Genomic DNA, 24,099 nt, shown 5'->3' with positions numbered 1-24,099 from the left:
GATTTTTTAATAGGTTTTGAAGTTATTTGATATATTATTAATATTGGTTATGAAATAAACATGTTTTGTTAAGTGATTTTTGATGAAATTGCATTTAAGGATTTATTTGTGACAAAAGTGAAATTTCATGTTAAAATTATGAACTATTGGTTTAAATGGGTTAATAAAAGTTCATATGAAATTCAACTGTTGGTTTAAAATGGGTAAGTTTTAAGGATAAAATTGTGAAAAGTTAAAATGTTAGGGGAAACTTTATAAATTTACATAAATCTGAACTATGGATTAAATTTGTAACACCCCAAACCCGGCCTGGACGTTATGGCCGAATTTGGCGATGTCACATGATCGTGCTTTTGAAATCGTATCGTTGCTATCACCTCATTTCCCGTTTTAACACACTTCATTATCTTAACATTGGTTCTCAAACTGAGTTTCCTCTTTAGTTTATCATCATCAAGACGTTAACCTACGCAGAAGCTTTCAACACTGTTGAGTGGTCGTGAATATTTTGATAAAACGTTTGTTTATTTTGAAAACCAAAGTCTTCCTACTACTAGTAGTAAAACCCTAAAATGTTGTAAAACCCAAATTTAAACAAAAACCTGTAATGACCATAATTACATCAAAATTCCCCAAATAAAAAATAAAACCATGATAAGCATAAAAGCCTAAATTTATCATGACGCAGAAGTAGTGGTCACTGTCGAGTCTTCCGTTGTACCGATCCGTCTAATGCTGGGGATTACCTGAACAGATTAAACAGAAAAAAAGGGTCAGCTTTTGCAAACTCAGTGTGTAATCCCTCCAGAAAAATATACACACAGCATAATATCCGAAATCAGTTATATATTTACATATAGTTCGGGCCTGAGCCCTTTACAGAATCGGTGTGGACCTTAGCCCACACAGATATAGAATCAGATACGAATTAGGGAATTAACCCATCTCAGATATAACATGCAAAACAGAACAGAATAACAGAGTCCTACCCACTAGCCTCTACACACCAACTCTGTCCAACCCTGCACACCATGTGGGGATATAATCGACCCACCCATCCCTACACACCATGCTGTACCGAATGTTGCACATAATCAAATAATTGCAGCTGAGCTGCCAGATATCAGGCTTAAGAGCCTTTCAAAATACTTCCTCCAAAACATCAATCCAACCCCGATGCAATGCAATATACAAATATGCAATTTATCAGATCATACAATCAATTTAGATATCACAGTTCATGCTCAGTACCGAAATCAGACAGTCAAAATACTCATTTAGAGGTTTAAGTAACACTTACCGATCCTACAGTAGGTCCAAAGTCGACTTGGGCGACCCGTGTAACCCTACAGATCATTTCAAAAGAATGGGTTCACACGCCTATGTGACCTACCCGTGTGGGCTTACACGCCTGTGTGGCCCACACGACCCAATTTGGCATTGGCTGTGTGGATCATACGGCCTGGCCCAAAATCCTACATACCTGTGTGGTTCACCCGTGTGGACCCACACGCCCGTGTGGCCAACACGGCCCAGTTGGTAAAGCCCGTGTTTCACACACAGCCTCACCTGGCAATCACACAACCGTGTCCTTCGCGTATGGCCTAGCCTCGTCATTCACACGGCTATGTACTACCACACGACCTACCACACAGATGACCACACGCCCGTGTATCCTTTGCGTATGGCCTAGCCTCGTCATTCACACGGCCGTGTACTACCACACGACCTACCACATGGATGACAACACACCCATGTGGCATCGACAGAATCATTTTTCTGCTCTCACCGTTTCTCATTTTTTGTGTTTTTGGGTACACACCTAGTTCTTATTTTCACTTTTCGCAACCCAAAAACGCTGATACCTATAATCAAGATATTCGACCCTTGGAAATTCTAAAACTAGTCCCAACGGAAAAATTCCCAAAACCAAATATCGACTTACTGCTTCAAAATGATCACCACCTCGAATCAACTCGACAAAACGTTGATTCTAGCCTCCTGAATGACTCCTAAATAACAATAAAACACCTCTTAATCACTTAATCAGAGCAGCGCTCCATAACAATAAATAAACACTTACCAACGATTACCACGTCTAAGAGACGCCAAAGCTGGCTATTATGAAAACAAAATGGACAAGAGGAAAGAAAGGGACATTTTGGCATTAACAAGAGAAGGGAAATTGGCAGCAAAAAAGGGAAAAGGGAGGAGGGTAGCCGAAATTTGCCAAAAAAGAAAATAGAGTGCCAACAAAATTGATAACCCCCTAATCCACATCCCTTAATTCTCTCCACTAACCTCGCAACTCAGACTTTTGGTAAAACATAAAATCTTAGTCGAATTTCGTAACAAAAATAATCCCCTTGCCACTGCCAAGATTCGAACACCAGACCTCTAGCTTAACGACACACCCCTTAACCACAGACCAACAGGCCCATTCTGACATATTTTACAAACAATAAAATATAAGCCTAATGGACCAAGTTCAGGCTTTATTCATTAAAATACCAAAATTTACCCAAGTTGTGGCTTGAACTTTGGACCTCACACACACACCCAGAACACTTAACCACTGAAGCAGATACACAGTTGTGCAAGTTAATACAGGTACATATACAGGTATTTTGGGGTGTTACAACTCTACCCCTAAAACAAAATTTCGACCGTGAAATTTTATCTGATTAGAACAGATGAGGATACTGATGATGCATCACATACTTAGGCTCCCAAGTGGCCTGCTCAGTGCTATGATTTTGTCACAACACTTACACTAAGGGGACAGACTTCCTTCATAGAACCTTAACATCATGATCTAGAATTTGAAACGGCTCCTCCTCAAACATTAAATCTAGCCTAACCTCAATCTCCTTCACAGGAACAATATGCGTCAGATCAGAGTGGTAGCATCTCAACATCGAGACATAGAAAACATATTGAATGCGATCTAACTCCGGAGGCAGTTCCAACTGATAAGTGACTGGTCCCACTTGTCTCAGAATCTGGTACGCCCTAATAAATCGAGGGCTTAGCTTGCCCTTGCGACCAAACATCAGTACCTTCTTCCATGGCGAGACCTTGAGAAAAACGAAGTCTCCCACAGAATACTCTATTTATCGACGCTTCAAATCTACATAGGACTTCTGCCTATCAGAAGCCGTTTTCACTCGATCCCAAATCAATATAACTTTATCCTCAGTTTCAGAAACCAATTCTGGACCCAGAACACGTCACTCACCCAACTCAGTCCAGCACAAGGGAGTGCGACACTTACGATCATACATGGCCTCGTAAGGTGCCATCTATATACTAGACTGATAGCTGTTATTGTAGGTGAACTCTGCTAATGGCAAATACACCTCCTGACTGCCTCAGAAATCGATAACACAACCCTTCAACATGTCCTTCAATATCTGAATCACCCTTTCCGACTAACCGTCCGTCTGAGGATGGAAAGCAGTACTAAAGTCCAACCTTGAACCTAGAGCCTCATGTAATTTCTTCCAAAATTGAGATGTGAAATGAGGATCCCTATCAGAGATAATCGAGACAAGTACCCCATGTAGTCTCACTATTTCTGATATGTAGAGCTTAACCAATTTCTGTAGAAAGAAGTCTGTCTTAACCGAGATGAAGTGAGCAGATTTGGTCAATCGATCCACGATGACCCAGATAGAATCCTTCTTATTGGGTGATAGAGGCAACCCACTAACAAAGTCCATCGTTACTCGCTCTCATTTCCATAGCAGAATCTTAACCGGTTGCAACAAACCTAAAGGTAACTAATACTCAGTTTTAACTTGCTGACAAGTCCAACAACAAGCAACGAAGTCAGTAACCTCACGCTTTAACCCTGGCCACCAGTACAACTCTTGCAGATCTCGGTACATCTTATTGCCGTTGAGAAGCATAGCATAAGGGCTACTATGCGCCTCCCTCAGAAACGACAGTCTCAAATCCTCATCATTCGGTACACAAATCCGATCGCGGAAACACAATACCCCATCCTTATTAATCTCAAAATCTGTAGTAACACCACTCTTAACCTGACGAAAATGCAACTCAAGAGACTTATCCCCAAGTTGTTTATCTCTGATCTGGTCAATCCATGCCAGTTTCACTTGAAGTTTAGCTAGCAGACTCCCATCGTGAAAAGACTAAGTCGACTGAACATCACTTTTAGATAGGTTATAGCTCTACGACTCAATGCATTGGCCACCACATTGGCCTTACCAAGATGATACTCGATGGTGTAGTCATAATCCTTAAGCAGCTCAACCTATCTATGTTGCCTAAGATTCAACTCCTTTTAGCTGAAGAGATATTTAAGGCTTTTGTGACCAGTGTAGATAATACACTTCTCACTATACAAGTAATGCCTCCAGATTTTCAGAGCAAAAACAACCGCTGCCAACTCCAAATCGTGCGTCGAACAGTTAGCCTCATGAGTCTTGAGTTGTCGAGATGCATAAGCAACTTCCTTTTCATCTTGCATCCGAACACAACCCAGACCCACATGTGACGCATTACTGAATACCACGAAGTCTTTACCTGGCTCAAGCTCTATCAGAATAAGAGCCTGAGTTAAAAAAGTCTTGAGCTTATCAAAGCTCTCTTGCTGTACAATAATCCAAACGAAATGAACTCTTTTATGTAGAGCTTAGTCAACGGGGCTACAATTAAGAAGAACCCCTCTACTAATCGTCGATAATATCATGCTAGCCCCAGAAAGCTACAGATTTCAGACACATTCTTTGGCTGTTTCCAACTCAACACAGCCTCGATCTTATGATGATCAACATGAATCCCCTCAGTCGAAACCATATGTCCAAAAAGGTCACTTCTCGAGTCAGAATTCACACTTACTAAACTTCGCAAATAACTATTTCTCATGGAAAATCTGTAGAACCACTCTGAGATGCTCATCGTGCTCATCCTTTGCCTTAGAATACACTAAAATATCATCGATAAATACAACCACAAATTGGTCTAGATGAAGCTGAAACACACGGTTCATCAAGTCTATAAATGCCGCTGGTGCATTAGTCAAACCAAAGGGCATAATTAGGAACTCGTAATGTCCATATCAAGTCCTAAATGTTGTCTTATGCATGTCAGCCTCTTTTACTCTCAACTGATGATATCCCGATTGTAGATCGATCTTAGAAAACACAAAAGCCCCTCTGAACTGGTCGAATAAGTCGTCAATTCTCGGAAGTGGGTATTTATTCTTGATCGTTAGCTTGTTCAACTGTCGATAATTGATGCACATCTTTATTGTCCCATCTTTCTTCTTTACAAATAAAATAGGTGCTCCCCACGGAGACATAATGGGTCGAATGAACCCACGATCTAACAGTTCCTCAATATGAGCCTTAAGCTCTGCAAGCTCTTTCGGTGTCGTTCAGTAAGGAGCGATAGACACCGGAGTTGTACTAGAAATCAACTCAATTCCAAACTCTACCTTTCGGCTCGGAGGCAACCCTGGTAGCTCCTCAGGAAACACATCTGGAAAGTCCCTCACGGTTCTAATGTCCTTAACCAAAGAGTCCTAAGAATCAGAAATACTAACATAGGTCAAGAATGCCTCACACCCTTTTCTCACTAGCCAATGCAGAAATCACGTTAGTCAAATAGTCACGTCATTCCGCAACCATAACTACCTCATTGTCCTCCTCGGTCCTCAAGACAACCCTTTCGTTGCACAATCTAGACTCACCCGGTGTTTAACCAGCCATTCCATTCCCAAAATCAGATCAAACTCCTCAAACGGAAGCTCTATTAGATCAGCCAAAAATACCATCCCTTGGACCCTTAACAGAACATCTCTATACAACTTACTAACTCGGACAGATTGTCCCAAAGGACTTAACACAGTTACCTCACCATCAGCACGCTCAAGTGGAATCCCCAAAGGTTTAGACGTAGAACTAGCTACATATGAGTGTGTAGAGCCTATGTCTACTAGTGAAAGATAAGGTAGATCAAATCTTAAAAACTTACCTGTAATGACGTACGGAGCATCTCGATCCTCACAGCGATGAGCAACATAAACCAAAGTAGGCTGCCTTACCTCAGTTGGTCCAGCACCTCTACCCGGTGCCCTCTGCCCTTGGCCCAAGCCATTACCACCCCTGGCCTGACCTCGGCCCCTAGGTGGCTGCTGAACTACCCTCGGTGGCTGTGTAGTCCCAGTAATTGGAGCTTGCATCTAATCAGTTGTCGATGGACAATATCTAACATGATGCTCAGTGGACCCACATCTCAGACATGCCCTAGTAGTTTTCCAACACTGGCTCGGATGGCGTCTACCACAATTCCCACAAAGTGCTACCCCAATAGGTGTAACGGAGGCCCAACTCTCACTGGCCCATCAGTCTTGGCCTTTTTCTTAGGCCTCATCCCAGAACTCGAGGGCTCTAAATCTCTCTTACTCTTCCCCCTGTCGATTTTGGCGCTCAGTGCGCTTTACCTCTTCGGCAATCTTCGTCTTTTCCACCAGAGTAAAAAAAATGATACTCTCTTTGCAGTGCTATCAGAACTCGCAAACTGTCCCTGAGACCATCCTCAAATCGGACACAACACTCATACTCGGTCACCACTATGCCTTGCGTATAACGACTCAACCTCAGAAACTCAGCCTCATACTCGGCCACCGAACAATCCTCCTGTGTGAGATTAAAGAACTCCCGCCTCCTAGCGTCAGTATAATTGGCCCCTACATATTTACCCTGAAAGGCTGTCTTAAAGAAATCCTATATCAGTCAGTCGGACTGGGTGCCCTCCTTAACTGTCAACCACCACTGGTACGCCTTATCACGAAGTAGAGATACAGTCTCCTTAAGCTTCTACTCAGTAGTAAAATCCAGGTCGTGCATAATTCTTTCCGTGGCCTCCATCCAATACTCGGCCACATTAGGGGCGACTCCAGTGACACGTCTGAATAACTCAGCCCTATTGGACCGGAGTCATTTTGTAGCTGACCCTTGGCCCCTAGTTTCGGTGTTGGCTCCAACGAACCTCTCTAAAATCCGGAGCATAGCCTGGGACAGTGCGTCATCCCCAGCCATGTAGTCTTGAAACCCAGTCTCTGTAGCAGGTGAGACCAGCGTCTAGCTCGTATCCAAATTCGGCATACTACCTAATGATGAAGATTAAGCTCGAGCCCCTCTACGGCCTCTACCACGACCTCTAGTACCCCGTCCACGGATACCTCGTGCGCTCATTGTAGATTTCAAATTTTATTTGTATTAATAGTTTTATGCATTAGTTACAGTTCCAATATTTATTAATAGATATTTTATGCAGTACAGTATCAGAATATTTAGAGTTGGTTATCGTAAGCAGTAGTCTCACTATAGTTTTCAGTTTACACTACCTAGAGTGTTTTCCGTATAATACACTACCTAAAGTAGTTTTAGTATATTCTAATCATACTTTTAGACAATTCTAAACAGAGATTTAGAAACTTACAAGATCGGCGACAAAGACTCGGTGTACCACGTACTTAGTCCAAAAATAATTCAAACCATTTAAAATCATTTCTCAAAACCAAACTTAAAACCAAAATCCGCACCCGAGTTTTACAACCTGGCTTTCATACCACTAAATGTAACACCCCAAACCCGGCCTGGACGTTATGGTCGAATCTAGCGATGTCACATGGTAGTACATTTGAAACCGTATCGTTGCTATCACCTCATTTCTCATTTTAAAACACATCAGAATCTTAACACTGGTTCTCAAACTGAGTCGCCTATTTAGTTTATTATCATCAAGACGTTAACCTACGCGGAAGCTTTCGACACTGTTGAGTAGTCATGAATATTTTGATAAAACATTTGTTTATTTTGAAAACCTGAGTCTTCCTACTACTAGCAGTAAAACCCTAAAAATGTTGCAGAACCCAAATTTAAACAAAAACCCGTAATGACCATAATTACATCAAAATTCCCCAAATTTAAAACCATGATAAGCATAAAACCATAAATTTATCGTGAGGTAGAAGCAATGGTCACTGTCGAGTCCTCTACTGCACTGATCTATCTAATGCTGGGGATTACTTGAACAGATTAAACAGAAAAGAATGAGTTTTTGTAAACTCAGTGTGTAATCCCCACAGAAAAATATACACACAACACAATTTCTGAAATCAGTTATATATTTACATATAGTTCGGGCCTGAGCCCTTTACGGAATCGGTGTGGACCTTAGCCCACACAGATACAGAGTCAGATATGAATTAAGGAATTAACCCATCTGAGATATAACATACATAACAGAATAGAATAACAGAGTCCTACCCACCAACCTCTACACACCAACTTCGTCCAATCTTTCACACCATGTGGGGATATAATCGACCCACCCATCCCTACACACCATGTTGTACCGAATGCGGTACACAATCAGATAATTGTAGCTGAGCGACCAGATATCAGGCTTAAGAGCCTTTCAGAATATTTCCTCCAAAATATCAACCCAACCCCGATGCAATGCAACATACAAATATGCAATCTATCAGATCATACAATCAATTTAGATATCACAGTTCATGCTCAGTACCGAAATCAGACAGTCAGAATACTCATTTAGAGGTCTAAGTAACGCTAACCGACCCTATAGTAGGTCTAAAGTCGACTTGGGCGACCCGTGTAACCCTATAGATCATTTTAGAAAAATGGGCTCACACGCCCATGTGGCCTGCCCGTGTGGACTTACACGCCCGTGTTGTCCATACGACCCATTTTGGTCTTGGCTATATAGATCACATGGCCTGGTCTAGAATCCCATACGCCCGTGTGTCCCACACGACCCAGTTGGTCGAGCTCGTGTGTCAGACACCGCCTTACCAGCCATCACACGGCCATGTCCTTCGCTCACGGTCTAGCCTCATCATTCACACGGCCGTGTACTACCATACAACCTACCACACAGGCGACTACACGCTTGTGTGGCATTGACAGAATCAAGTTTTGGCTTTCACTATTTCTTATTTTTTGTGTTTTTGGGTACACACCGGATTCGTATTTGCAATTTTCACAACCCCGAAACTGCCGATACCTATAATCAAGATATTCAACCCTTATAAATTCTAAAACTAGTCTCTAAAAAAATGCCCAAAATGAAAGATCGACTTACCGCTTCAAAACAACCACCACATTGGATCAACTCGATGAAACGTTAATTCCAGCCTCTTGAATGACTCCTAAACAGTAGTAAAACACCACTTAATCACTTAATCAGAGTAGCATTCTATAACAATAAATAGACACTTACCAACGATTACCACGTCTAAGAGTCGCCAAAGCTGGCTATTACAAAAACAAAATGGATAAGAGAAAAGAAAGGGAAATTTCACCAGCAATAGAAATATGAGAAGGGAAATCGACAATAAAAGAGGGAAAAGGTAGAAAGGTAGCTGAAATTTTCCAAAAAAGGATGCAGAATGCCAACAAAACTGATAACCCCCTAATCCACATCCCTTAATTCTCTCCACCAACCCCTCAACTCAAACTTTCGATAAAACACAATCTCTTAGCCAAAATTTGCAGCAAAAATAATCCTCTTGCCACTGCAAAGATTCAAACACCAGACCTCTAGCTTAACGATACACCACTTAACCACTAGACCAGCAGGCCCATTCTGACATATTTTACAACAATAAAATATAAGCCTAATGGACCAAGTTCAGGCTTTATTCATTAAAATACAAAAATTTACCCAAGTTGTGGCTTGAACTTGAGACCTCACACACACACTCAGAACACTTAACCACTGAAGCAGATACACTATTGTGTCAAGTTAATACAGGTACATATACAAGTATTTTGGGGCGTTACAAAATTGAATGCTAGAAGTACTTAATTAAATGAAATTATTTATTTAGATCAAGATAAGCCAAAATTGGACTTAAATCGAGGAAAAGCTAAAGCTTTGGATTAGTTTGGATTAGTTTGGATTCCACTTTTACAACCCTAGTTATTGAGATAAGTTCGTATAAACTGTGATCGTTTCTGTAACATCTCAAAATTGGGCCTAGCTGAAATAGTGGTTTTGGGACCACAAATCCGACATTAAAATATTTGTTTTATTATTATTATGAGGTCTTGGATATGAAAATAAGCATGTGCTAAAGTTTCATGAAGAAATTTTAAGTATAAGGTGTCCAATAGAAATTAGGGACCAAATTGAATAAATTGCAAAACTTGGCTTCTAAAAGGAATTAGTATGAAATTTTTATATATTATTAATTAGGAGGCCTTAAATATCAATTTACCAAATTTCTAAATTTTTGGACAAAAATGGGCATGCATGAAAATTTTTTGAAAGGTTATTAAGGAAGGGCGTTTTGGTCATTTGGTAAAAAATTAATGAAAAGGGAAAAAGGAAGCAAAATTCTGCCATTTCTTCTCCATGGCTGCTGAAAATTAAAGGGTCTCCATAGCTATGGTTTTCAACATTTTCAAGCTCAATAATAAGTGCTCCCTAGCCCCATTTTTAACGTTCTTCGTATTTTTGAGATCCTCATAACATGCACTCTCTATTTCTACCCATATTTCAAGCTAGAGTTCATGCTTAGAAATTTACCCATGCATGAGATGCTTGTGTTTTGATGATTTATGGAGGAATATGAGAGTTTAAAGGATAGTAAACAACTTTTACTAAGTAGTTTTTCATGGAAATGGCTTTAGGGACCATTTTGTAAAAGTTGTGAAAAATGGGTAGAAAAATGTGAAATGAAAGAAAATGTGGACTGATATAAGCAAGAAAAATATCAACTAGGCTTGGTAACTTAGACATTTCATGCATTTCATTATACGAGCCTTAGGACTAAATTGTAAAAAGTGTGAAAGGTTAGAGAAAAATTTGTCATTTTTCCTGGGGTGAGACTTAAGCCGAAGATGAACATTGTGAGGTATTAATAATTTATTTTTACTGATATAGACGCCGAGGAACCAATTCCGGAGGTCAACTGTGGAAAATAAAAGATTTTGGAATAACCAAAATACGAACCCGAAGCAATTACTAGGTATGTTCATGTGACTCGAAGTCGACTTTTAATATACTTAAAAATGTATATTCATGTATGCATTATAGTATTGATAATTGTTGTGAAACAATGCATGATAAATATTGCGTTGATGAATGTACCGGTTGAATAAAAGGATATCCGATGGATTCTCTAAATAAAATGACGGTAAAAAGGATCTAGTCCGGACGGGTGTTCCTTTAGTGATCGAGTCTCCCGAAGAATAAGTGTGTTGAAATGGATTTAGCCCAGACGGGTAATCCGATTAGGATCTGAATTTAGCCTGGACGGATAATTCAGATCCGAGCTCATTAGAGCACATGCCGATGAGTCTACATTACTCTATGAGTCTACATTACGAGGGATTTAGCCTGGACTAGTAATCCCGCCGTAAGAGCGAGGTTCACGGGTGTGCATACTTAAAATGGTCACTTGCACAATTTGATGGTAAATGGGATATCCATCAAGATTCCGAGGAATTCAACAGGACTAGAATGAGAATGAGAATGGAAATGCTTGAATTGATGGGCTCATCTAAGACTAATGTTATAATGTATCGATATGAGACTAACTTGATTATTGAGTACATGTGATAGGGAAATTATACTATGCATGTTGGCATGAATATCCGATATGGTTGTATGATAAATAACCGGTAAGTTTACCTTCCCATTATCCGAACTTACTAAGCATGTAAATGCTTACCCCTCTATTTTCCCTTGTCTTACAGAGCTCACGGACTCGTGAAGGTTGGAAGTCGATTGGAAAAATCATCACACTATCTAATTTTCTTGCTTTGGTATATAGAAACTTTTATTTTGTTATAATGCCATGTATAGGATTCTTGGTCATTTTGTTATATGTGTCATTTAGGTAGCCAATGTAAGGGCCTGAATGATATGCTTATTCATTTTGTATATGGCCATGAGATATGACTCATTTTGATGTAGGTTGTAAACCTACTAAATGTGCACGGTTATGTTTGAATGTTTCATGTGAATCCCTATTGTGTTATATCATGAATGGATATGTGAAAAGTTGCCATATCACTTGGAAATGGTTTAGGTCATAATGGACATGAGTTATAAGATGTGCCAAGTACAAAAATATGTGATTGTTGAAATGGTAACTGATAAACTGTAATTTATACATATTTTTATCCCATGCTTAGCTTATTTTTGGATGAATTATCCTTAGATTTGGTGAATTCGATGCTCCTAATCCTTTAATTTCATGTTTTATACTTAGGCGAGCATAGGAGAGTAAAAAGAGCGAGAAACAGGCCAAAAAATGGAAAAAATGGGCCAACGCGGGAAATTAACACGGCCTGGGCTTCCTCACATGGGTAGACCACATGCCCGTGTCTAGTCAGCAGTCCTTAGCATTTCCTACATCATCCCATACGCTCATGTCCATTTAGCAGTCTCTAACACGGCCTAAGCCACCCACACACGGGTGTGTCCCTGTCGAGCTCAAATCTAATTCTATTCGGAAAAGGCCACTTTTGAGGGTTCTTAGGCATTCTAAAGGCTATATAAACACCCTAGAGGAGGATTAAAACACACATGGGGTATGAGGCAAGGGATTACTCGAAGAAAGCTGATTGACCCATCTCAGAAGCCAGATTCACCTTCAAGACTGAAGATCTCCCTTCAATTCCCTTCAAGAGTTTATGGGTTTTCTTTATTTTTTGTTATCATTATTCTTTTGAGATGTTTTCTTTCATAAATATGAACTAAACCCCCTAAATACCTAAGGGGAATGAAACCTAAGACGAATATTGTTATTATTATCTGAATTAAATGATAAATATTTGACTTGTTCTTAATTATGAGTTCTTAATTCTTGCTTTAATATTGCAGGATATTGATTCAAGTATTGATGTGCTTATTCAGAGGAGCAAAAGTCTTTGTCTAAGAGTAGATCTAACATAATTAAGTGGAGTTAATTGCACGCCTAGAGATAGGGTGACATAATTTTGCCAGATTAGGGTGAAACCAAATAAGGGAATTCATAGATCGAGTTAATGCAACACTAGAGGTTTTAATTAGAAAGAGATTTCAATTAATCAACCTAGGGTTAGATGTTGTTAGTCTCAAGAGAGATAATAATATAACTTAGGGATTTCTACGGATCAAGTCAAGTGAATAAATCGTCTGATTCAGAGTCAATAACAAGTGAAGTCTAGGTGGATTTTTTTCCTTTAGGTATTGTCCAAATCATTCGGTTTTCCCAAAAGTTATTTCCTCAATTTACTTTCTATGCATTCTTAGTTTAGTAATTAGTTTAGATAAGACAAACCCCTTTATTTTTAGGCTAGATAATAATGAGAAAGTTAATACTAGTACTTTTAGTTCCTTTGGGTTCGACATCTTGGTCTTGCCATAAGCCATGCTACTGTTTGATAAGGTACGCTTGCCTTTGTCGTGATAATAGTTAGTTTTCAAGAACGAACATTCATAAATTATAAAACTTATCATGATTTATATCACATCAAGTTTTTGACGTCGTTGTCGGGGAACTAATATATTAGGAACACTTAATTTTTATTACTTTAGCCATTTATTTTATTGCAATTTAAATTTTATTTTTGTTTATATTACTAAAATTTATTTTATTTTCTTCTTGCAGGTTTTTATAGTTTATGACTAGAAGAAACCCGTCAAGACCATTACCTTTTGATAGTGAGATCGAACACATAGCTCACAGAAACTGAAGAGAAATAAGGCGAAGCCTAAGATACATAGAGAAAAGGGCAAGAGGGCGATATTCCAACTACAACCGAGGAGATGGCTGAAAATCAGGAAAATTCGCTACCTCCTGCGATTGCTGCTGATCCAGTAAATCAGAATCCTACTCTACGCATTATGTATGATTATGCTAAACCTAATTTAACAGGAACTAAGTCGAGTATAGTTAGGCCTGCTATTGCTGCAAATAATTTTGAACTGAAACCTAACACAATTCAAATGATACAATAGTTTGTTTAGTTTGATGGTTTGCAGGATGAGGATCCAAACACCCATTTAGCAAATTTTCTGGAGTTTTGTGACACATTTAAAATCAATGGTGTTTCTAATGATGCCATTCACCTTCGGTTGTTTCCCTTTTTGTTGAGGAACAAAGCTAAACAGTGGTTGAACTCGTTACCACGAGGGTCAATCACTACTTGGGAACAAATGACCGAAAAGTTCTTACTTAAATATTTTTCACCGGCTAAAACGATTAAGTTAAGGAATGACATCTCTTCTTTTGTGCAGATGGATCTAGAGACACTCTGTGATGCATGGGAGAGATACAAGGATCTATTAAGAAGGTGCCCTCACCATGGGTTACCTTTATGGTTGCAGGTTCAAATGTTTTACAACGGCGTGAACCCCTCAACAAGGCAACTTATCGACACAGCTGCTGGTGGGACTATCAATAACAAAACACCTGAAGTGGCTTACGAATTTATTGAAGAGATGTCACTGAATAACTATCAGTGGCAAGTCATGAGAACAAAGCCGACAAAAGCAACTCGTGTTTTCAACCTCGATGTAGTTACTATGCTATCTAACCAGGTAGAACTTTTAAATAAAAAGATTGACGGTTTATGTGGTTCTACTCAGGTACATACCATGATGAGGTGCGATTCTAATGGAGGAGGAGTACCAGAATATCAATCTTTCAACCCTAGCACTGAGGAGGAACAAGTCCAATATATGGGTAACAATAATTCTAGGCCTCAAAATAACCCACATAGTAACACTTATAACGTTGGTTGGAGGAACCATCCCAATTTCTCGTGGGGTGGTCAAGGAAATCAAAGGCCACAAAATCCTCCGAGTTTTCAACAAACACTTTACCAATAGGAAAAGAACCCGAACCTTGAGGAGATGCTAACAAATTTTATCTCGGTGTCAGAAACTCGCTTTCAGAATGCCGAGACAGCACTTAGGAATCAACAAGCATCGATCCAAGGGCTTGAAACTCAAATAGGACAGCTCGCTAAATTAATTTCTGAATGAACACAAGGTAGCCTGCCGAGTAACACTGAATCTAACCCAAGGAAACAACTCAACGCAATTACCATTCAAGATAAGGAAGGGTTAGTTGAACCTGAACTAGAACCGAGGTAAGGAATTGTGGTAAGTAAGGGTAAAGGTGAGGTAGTCCACAATGAGCAAAAATCGATAAGTAGAGACTACAAACCACGGGTTCCATACCTTAATGCAACAAGGAAAGACCGTATAGATGAACAATTTGGTAAATTCCTTATTGTATATTAACTTACCGTTTATTGAAGCTTGTTTGCAGATGCCAAACGCAGTTAAATTTTTAAAGAAGCTTTTAGCAAATAAATGGAAGTTAGATGAGGCGTCGCATATGGAGATGAATGCAGTTAGCTCAGCCATTCTGCAGAATAAGCTAGCCAACAAATTGAAAGATCCAGGGAGTTTTAGGATTCCTTGTTTAATTGGTAGCTTAGATGTTAGAAATGCTTTTGCTGATTTAGGGGCCAGTATTAATGTCATGCCCTACAAAATGTTTAAACAACTAGGTCTTGGGAAACCCAAACAAACTAGGATGAGCATTCAGTTAGCAGATAAAACAATTAGATTTCCTAGGGGCATTATTGAAAATGTACTCGTTAAAATTGACAAATTTATATTCCCTATCGATTTTGTTGTTCTAGACATAGAAGAGGATAGTGACGTGCCTTTACTTTTAGGAAGGCCCTTTTTAGCAACTGCTAGAAACCATTATTGATGTTGGTACAGGTGAACTCACACTTCGTGTGGGTGATGAAACAATCACTCTTCAAGCTCGAAATTCTACTAATACTGATCATATGGTGCAACCTTCTTTGCAGGAAACACGTTCGAAAAGCATACGTGAGCCTTGTTCAAATAATAACAAAAAACCCATCTATGAAGAACGAAGGCTACAAATCGAGGAACTAGATGAATGGCGGACACAGAAACTGAGAGCACACGATAGACCAAAACCACGCCAGGACGAGCTCAATGTTTCACCAAATCAACTTAAGGTTGGAGACAAAGTACTACTAGATACAGCAGACCCTTATATTGCCCCTTCTGAACCTAATGGAGCAATCCCTCTTACGGTACTCAGCATTTTTCCATATGGGACAGTCGAGGTAATTCATCCTAAATTCAGCACCTTTAAGGTAAATCATACACGTCTAAAACCTTATTTTAAGTTTGATAGCAGGAATGAGGAGTGTAAACTCCTCGCACCTTCATGACAACCCAAAAGAGAGGAAAGTCGAGCTTAGACTATAAATAAGCGCTCCTCGGGAGGCAACCCAAGCACTAACCTCACTAAATAGGGTTTAATTTTTCTTTAATTATTCATAGTTTAGCTGCAGGAAATTTTGACTTTTGACAGGGGCAAACACGGCCTAGCCCACGGGCGTGCTTTAGGCTGTGCTCATACCACAGGCTGCGACACGGTTGTGCGATACGACCGTGTGAAAATAGGGAAAAAAATTTACCCAAAACACGGGATTTGATACATTGCCACAGCCGTGCGACGTGGCTTTGGGCAATTCTGTCAAATCAACACAGGAGTACGACACGCCCGTGTATATTAACCGTGGCCGAAACTTCCAAATTAACACGAGCGTATGAAAAGCCCGTGTCACCACCCATGGTCGAGACTGTCAAAAGAACACGGGCGTGCGCATATATACACGGACGTTGGAGAAGTAAATCACATCGCGCACAGTTGTGCGATACAACCATGTGACCACACGGCCTATCCACACGGGCGTGTCCTTAGGCCGTGTGGTGATTCCCTATTTCGTGATAAACACAGGCTAGACACGAGCCACACGGGTGTGTGACATAGCCGTGTGAGACTAGTGTTAGGCGACACAACCGTGCCTTTTTTTTAAAACTCGTTTTATTTTTATTTCCTATACTTTTATTTCTATTTATTTTTGAAGACTCATGTTTTATATTTTTTAAACTCTACATATATTTATGATAGTCATCGAATTATTCCCTTAATTCTCCTTCATTGTAGTGTCTTCTCACCTTCAGAATCATGCATTTCTTTCAGCTTTATCTTCAGTTCTCGCTCTAGCTAATCCAAGAACTTCATTCACAATCTCAAGGAAGTTTCACTCATCTTCCCCTCTTTCGATATTATATCACTATTTTATATCTTTTTTCATTAAGGACAATGTACATCTTAAGTGTGGGGGGTTATTTATATCATTATCAGAAAAATCCCTGAATTTTGTCTTGTTCTCAAATAATCTTCTCATATCATTATTAGAATGAATTTTGATTAGTTTATGATTTTTATTGATATATCTTGAATTAAAACATAGGAATTTATGCATTGATTGTTTAAAATTTAAGGAATTAGAGAATCGAGCATGATAAGTTGATTTTTGAGAATTAAAAAAAAATTAGGTTGTTCCCCCAAGTTTAGGTATTATCTTAAGTTGAAATTCACAGGTTAAACATCAAAAAACCATAATTTTTGTGAGATCTTGAGCCTTTAGAGCATATATTATTTCTTTCATGTTCACTTTAATTGTTGCTTTGAGTGCGTCAATATTGAATTATTATTCTAGAACTTGCATCGATTATGCATATCAAGACCACACCATTTGATTTGATATGTCGAGATGACAAAGGCACTTAGGTTTAACCCACTCACTCCATAAAAGTATACCTTCATAATTAACCCTTAGTGAACGCCCTTGAGCCCAACAACCCATTCATTGATCTAACCTCAATATTAACCCATAACCCATTATTGTTGAAATCCCCTAAATTAATTTGATCCTTATTTTTTTTGAGATTTGATTTGAATAAATTACTTAACTATGTTTTATTTTTGATAGCTAGCTTATGTTATTTGACTTGTTCTTAATTAAAAAAAAATTTATATACATACATATTAGTAGTAATTCTTTGTTTTTGAGCCTAAGCATTTGGTATTCCATGAAGAAAAGTTCAATTCTAGGATCTTCTAATTAGGAATGGAATTTGTAGTTTTAGTATTTTTTCTAGTTAAGTACTTTTTCAATTCAATCTCGATTCTAACCTTTTCTTTCAGCTTGTGACCACACCCCCTAACCAAAGCCACGTTACAACCCTCTAAAGACCTTTTGATTGATGTATCATCTCAATATATAGTGGGGGAGATTTGATTTTCACACAAGCCTATGGTAATAACTTTTCATATTGACTGATGAGTGCTAAATTGTTATCCTTAAACACCTCGAGTGCTTTGAGTTAATCTTTAGTGAGGATGTTGAATTCTGTGCTATTTTGAATCCAAGATAATTACTTAGACGATGGGAGACACCTATGTTTTTGTGATAAAATGCTTGAATGTTTGAAACTTTGATGTTCTTCTAGTTGAATTCTCAATGTATGATTACTTATGAATTATTTTGAGATACTATTGATGAGAATTATAAGTTGAGAAGAATTTATTTTGATTGTGAGTTGAGGATTTTGCTTGAGGACAAGCAAACGCTTAAGTGTGGGGATATTTGATAAACCGTACTTTATACATATCTTTATCCCATACTTAGCATATTTTTGGATGAATTATCATTAGATTTGGTGAATTCGATGCTCCTAATCCTTTAATTTCATGTTTTATACTTAGGTAAGCATAGGAGAGTAAAAAGAGAGAGAAACGGGCCAAAAAACGAAGAAAATGGGCCAACGCGAGAAATCAACACGGCCTGGACTTTCTCACATGGGTAGACCACACACCTGTGTCTAGTCAGTAATCCCTAGCACGGCCTACATCACCCCACACACCCGTGTTCATTTAGCAGTCTCTAACACGGCCTAAGCCACCTACACACGGGCGTGTCCCTGTCGAGCCCAAATCTAGTTCTATTCGGAAAAGGCCACTTTTGAGGGTTCTTAGGCATTCTAAAGCCTATATAAACACCCTAGAGGAGGATTAAAACACACACGGAGTAGGAGGCAAGGAATTACTTGAAGAAAGCCGATTGACCCATCTCAGAAGCTGGGTTCACCTTCAAGACTGAAGATCTCCCTTCAATTCCCTTCAAGAGTTCATGGGTTTTCTTTATGTTTTGTTATCATTATTCTTTTGAGATGTTTTATTTCTTAAATATGAACTAAAACCCCTAAATACCTAAGGGGAATGAAACCTAAGACATATATTGTTATTATTATCTAAATTATATGATAAATATTTGACTTGTTCTTAATTATGAGTTCTTAATTCTTTCTTTAATATTCCAAGATATTGATTCAAGTATTGATGTGCTTATTCAGAGGAGCAAAAGTCCCTGTCTAGGAGTGGATCTAACATAATTAAGCGGAGTTGATTGCACGCCTAGAGATAGGGTGACATAATTTTACCAGATTAGGGTGAAACCTAATAAGGGAATCCATAGATCGAGTTAATACAATAATAGGGGTTTTAATTAGAAAGAGATTTCAATTAATCAACCTAGGGTTAGATGTTGTTAGTCTCGAGAGAGATAATAATATAACTTAGGAATTTCTACGGATCAAGTCAAGTGAATAAATCGTCTGATTTAGAGTCAATAACAAGTGAAGTCTAGGTGGATTTTTTTCCCTTAGGTATTGTCCAAATCATTTAGTTTTCCCAAAAGTTATTTCCTCAAATTTACTTTCTGTGCATTCGATAAACGCCAAATTATACATATTTTTACCCCAAATACTTAACATATTTATGGATGTTTATTACTAGATTTGTGGATTTTGGCGCTCTTAATCTGGTTATTTCATGTTTTGTACTCAGGAGAGCACCAAGATTCAAAAGGAGCCGATAATAAGCCAAAAAGAGACAAAATAGACCAAATCGAGAAGATGACATGGCCTAAGCCTTGCCACACGGGCTGCTCACATGCCCATGTCTTTTGAGGGTGTCGACCAAGGCTTTCACGATTCACACGGCCTGGCAAACACGTCACACGGTCGTGGCACACGGGCGTGTCCCTTTTTCAAAGAGTTGTATTTTACATGGAAAAGGATACTTAGGGAAGAAGAAAGTCAATCCAAAGCCTATATAAACACCCTAAGTATGACTTAGAAAGCCCTCCTCCTCCAGAACTTTTCTGGAGTACAAAACCACACGCCGGGAATTACTTGAAGGAAGCCAGATGATCCATCCTAAAAGCCGGAGCTACTCCAAGACTGAACATCTCTCTCAGAATTCCTTCAGGGGTTTTAGAGTTTTCTTTATGTTTTGTTATTTTCATACTTCTGAGATGTACTCTTATTTTATTATGAACTAAACCCCTTAGATACCTAAGGGGGTTGAAACCTATGATGGATCTTGTTATTATTATCTGAACTATATGATAAATACTTGATTTGTTCTTAATGCTTGAGTTAATATTCCAGGTATTAATTCATGATTTGATGTGCTTATGCAGAGGAGCAAAAGTCCCTGTCTAAGAGTAGATTTGACATAATTAAGCGGAGTTGATCGAACGCCTAGAAATAGGGTTACGAGATTTTTTCGGATTAGGGTGAAACCTAATATGGGAGTCCATAGATCGATTTACTGCTTCCCTAGGGGTTTTAATTAAGAAAGAGATTTTGATTAATTCAACTGAGGGTTAGACGTTGTTAGTCTCAAAAGAGATAATAATATAGGTTAGGGAGTCTCACGGATCAAGTTAAGTGAATAAATCGTCTAGTTCAGAGTCAGATAACAAGTGAAATCTAAGTGGATTCCTCCTTGGGTGTCGTCTTTATCAATTACTTTTCTTCAAGTCTTTTTCCAAATTTTTTCTTTGCTTTAGTTTAATCAGTTAATTAGTTTAGTTAATAAGTTTAATAAACAACCCCTCTTTATTTCTAGGTTAAATAATAAAAAGATAGTTATTACTAGTACTTTTGGTTCCCTTGGGTATGATATCTCGGTCTTGCCATTACTATACTGTTGTGCGATAGGTGCACTTGCCTTTTCGTCGTGATAATAGTTAGTCTAGGTTTGATATTCATTATAAATATTTATTACTTGTTACGAATCACGCGATCAAGCTTTTGGCACCATTGCCAGGGAACTAAGATATTAGGAACGCTAAATTTTTATTACTTTAGCCGTTTATTTTTCTTGCAAATTAATTTAATTTAATTTTATTATTATTATTTATTAATTTACTTTTTCTTTCTCTTGGCAGGTTTTTATAGTTTATGACTAGAAAAAACCCGTCGAGACCATTACTTTTTGACGAAGAAATCGATCGTACAGTTCGTAGAAACCAAAGAGAAATAAGGCGCAGCTTAAGATACACAGAGAATGAGCAACAAGATGATACTCAACCTCCAACCGATAAGATGGCTGAAAACCAAGGCAATCAGCTACCTCATTCAATTACGGCTAATCAAAATCCTGCTCCACGTATTATATATGACTATGCTAAACCCTCTTTAACAGGAACTGAATCTAGTATAGTTAGACCTGCTGTAGCTGCAAATACTTTTGAATTAAAACCTAACACTATTCAGATGATACAACAGTTTGTTCAGTTTGATGGTTTTCAGGATGAAGATCCCAACGCTCACTTAGCAAATTTTCTAGAATTTTGTGATACATTTAAAATCAATGGTGTTTCTGATGATGCCATCGCCTTCGGTTATTTCCTTTTTCATTAAGGAACAAAGCTAAACAGTGGTTGAACTCGTTCCACGAAGGTCAATTACTACTTGGGAACAAATGACCGAGAAATTTTTACTAAAATATTTTTCGCCAGCTAAAACGGCTAAATTACGTAATGATATCTCTTCTTTTGTGCAGATGGATTTAGAAACACTTTATGATGCATGGGAGAGATACAAGGACTTATTGAGAAGGTGCCCTCACCATGGGTTACCGTTTTGGCTGCAAGTACAAACATTCCACAATAGTCTGAATCCCTCGACTCGGCAAATGGCTGACACAGCTGCTAGTGGAACCATCAACAACAAAACACCTGAAGAGGCTTATGAATTCATTGAAGAAATGTCACTGAATAACTATCAGTGGCAAGTCATGAGGACTAAGCCAACAAAAACAACTGGCATTTATAACATCGATTCAATCACCATGCTCTCTGATCAGGTAGAACTTCTTAATAAAAAGATTGATGGTTTTCTTGGTTCTGCGCAGGTACATCTAGTAATGAGGCGTGACTCAAGCGGAGGAGGTGTGCATACAGAATATCAATGCTTCAATCCTACAATTGAAGAGGAACAAGTCAGCTATATGGGTAACAATAACTTTAGATCTCAAAATAACCCATATAGTAATACTTATAATGCAGGTTGGAGGAACCACCCAAATTTTTCATGGGGTAGTCCAGGAAATCAAAGACCACAACATCTTCCGGGTTACCAACAGCCACCTTATCAACAAGAGAAGAAATCGAACCTTGAGGAGATACTCTCAAAATTCATATCAATGTCAGAAACCCGTTTCCAAAATACTATGACAGCACTAAAAAATCAACAAGCATCAATCCAAGGACTCGAAACTCAGATAGGCCAGCTTTCCAAACTGATCTCCGAACGACCACAAGGTAGTTTGCCAAGTAGTACCGAACCTAACCCAAGGGAACAACTCAACGCAATTAATACTCAAGATGACGAAGGAGTCGTTGAGCCTGAACCAGAACCGAGGCAAGAAACTGTGGTAAGCAAAGGGAGAGATGAGGTAGGTCAAAATACAAACAAACCAGTGATCGTCGAATATAAACCTCGTGTGCCATACCCTAACGCGACAAGGAAAGACCGCTCAGATGAATAATTCGGTAAATTCCTTAAACTTTTTAAAAAATTACATATTAACTTACCATTTATTGAAGCTTTGTCGCAGATGCCAAATGCAATGAAATTTTTAAAAAAGATTTTAGTAAATAAGCGGAAGTTGGACGAACCGTCGCATGTAGAGCTAAATGCAGTCTGTTTAGCTATTCTACAGAATAAGCTACCCCACAAGTTGAAAGATCCAAGGAGTTTTACAATTCCTTGTTTAATTGGTAGTTTACATATAAGTCATGCATTAGCTTATTTAGGGGCTAGTATTAACGTAATGCCTTACAAAATGTTTAAACAACTAGGTCTTGGGAAACCTAAACAAACTAGGATGAGCATTCAATTGGCAGATAAAACTATAAGATTCCCTAGGGGTATTATTGAAGATGTAGCCGTGAAAGTAGATAAGTTCATATTTCCCGTTGATTTCGTTGTTCTAGACATAGAGGAGGATAATAACACCCCTTTGATTTTAGGAAGGCCCTTTTTAGCAACTGCTAAAACAATTATTGATGTTGGCACAGGTGAGCTTACACTTCGTGTAGGAGACGAAACGATCACCCTTGAAGCTCGTAATTCTGGCATCACATCGAACGTTAAAGGTAATAGTCCACACCAATCTACTAAAACTGACAATATGACTTTGCAGAAATTAAGGCTCAAAGAAGTTCACGAGCCATGTTCCAAAAATGATAGAGAACACAATCATGAAGAACGAAGGCTACGGATAGAGGAGCTAGACGAATGGCGAGCACACAAACCGAGATCACATGATAAAATGAAACTACGCCAAAACAAGCCTGATGCCTTTCCTAATCAACTTAAGGTTGGCGATAAAGTCTTACTAGATGCCGCAGATCCCCACATTGTCACTAACACACCGAATGAGGAAATCCCTCTTACGGTACTCAGTATTTTTCCATTTGGTACGGTGGAGGTGAGTCACCCCAAGTTTGGCACTTTTAAGGTAAACAACATCCGATTAAAACCCTATTTTGATGAGATTGATAGCAGGAATAAGGAGTATAAACTCTTCGAACTATTATGACCATTCACCGGAGAGGTAAGTCGAGCTTCGACTATAAATAAGCGCTTCTCGGGAGGCAACCCGAGCACTAACATATTCTGATTTCTTTATTTTCAATTTCTAACACTTTAAATCATTAACTTTATCTTTGAATTTCAAAGTTTCTCAACACACACGGCCAGGCACACGGGCGTGCCTAAGGCCGTGGCCAAGCAGGGGAAGAAACACGGCCATACGATACGGCCATGTGGAAGCAG

General features: G+C 38.8%; 2 non-coding genes across 2 annotated transcripts; both read right to left on the bottom strand.

The window, feature by feature from the left end:
• Positions 1–14,259: 14,259 nt before the first annotated feature.
• LOC121208889 (small nucleolar RNA R71) lies at positions 14,260–14,366 on the bottom strand. The gene has a single exon (XR_005904012.1). It is a non-coding gene; the product is annotated as a small nucleolar RNA R71 (small nucleolar RNA).
• A 7,421-nt stretch (positions 14,367–21,787) lies between these two features.
• Positions 21,788–21,894, bottom strand: LOC121208940 (small nucleolar RNA R71). The gene has a single exon (XR_005904061.1). It is a non-coding gene; the product is annotated as a small nucleolar RNA R71 (small nucleolar RNA).
• Positions 21,895–24,099: the final 2,205 nt, after the last annotated feature.

The sequence above is a fragment of the Gossypium hirsutum genome, chromosome A10 (genome assembly GCF_007990345.1).
Source record: "Gossypium hirsutum isolate 1008001.06 chromosome A10, Gossypium_hirsutum_v2.1, whole genome shotgun sequence".
In the NCBI taxonomy this organism is placed as follows: Eukaryota; Viridiplantae; Streptophyta; class Magnoliopsida; order Malvales; family Malvaceae; genus Gossypium; species Gossypium hirsutum.
The sequence above is the reverse complement of the archived record's forward strand: the minus strand, read 5'-3'. Positions and strand labels throughout refer to the sequence as shown.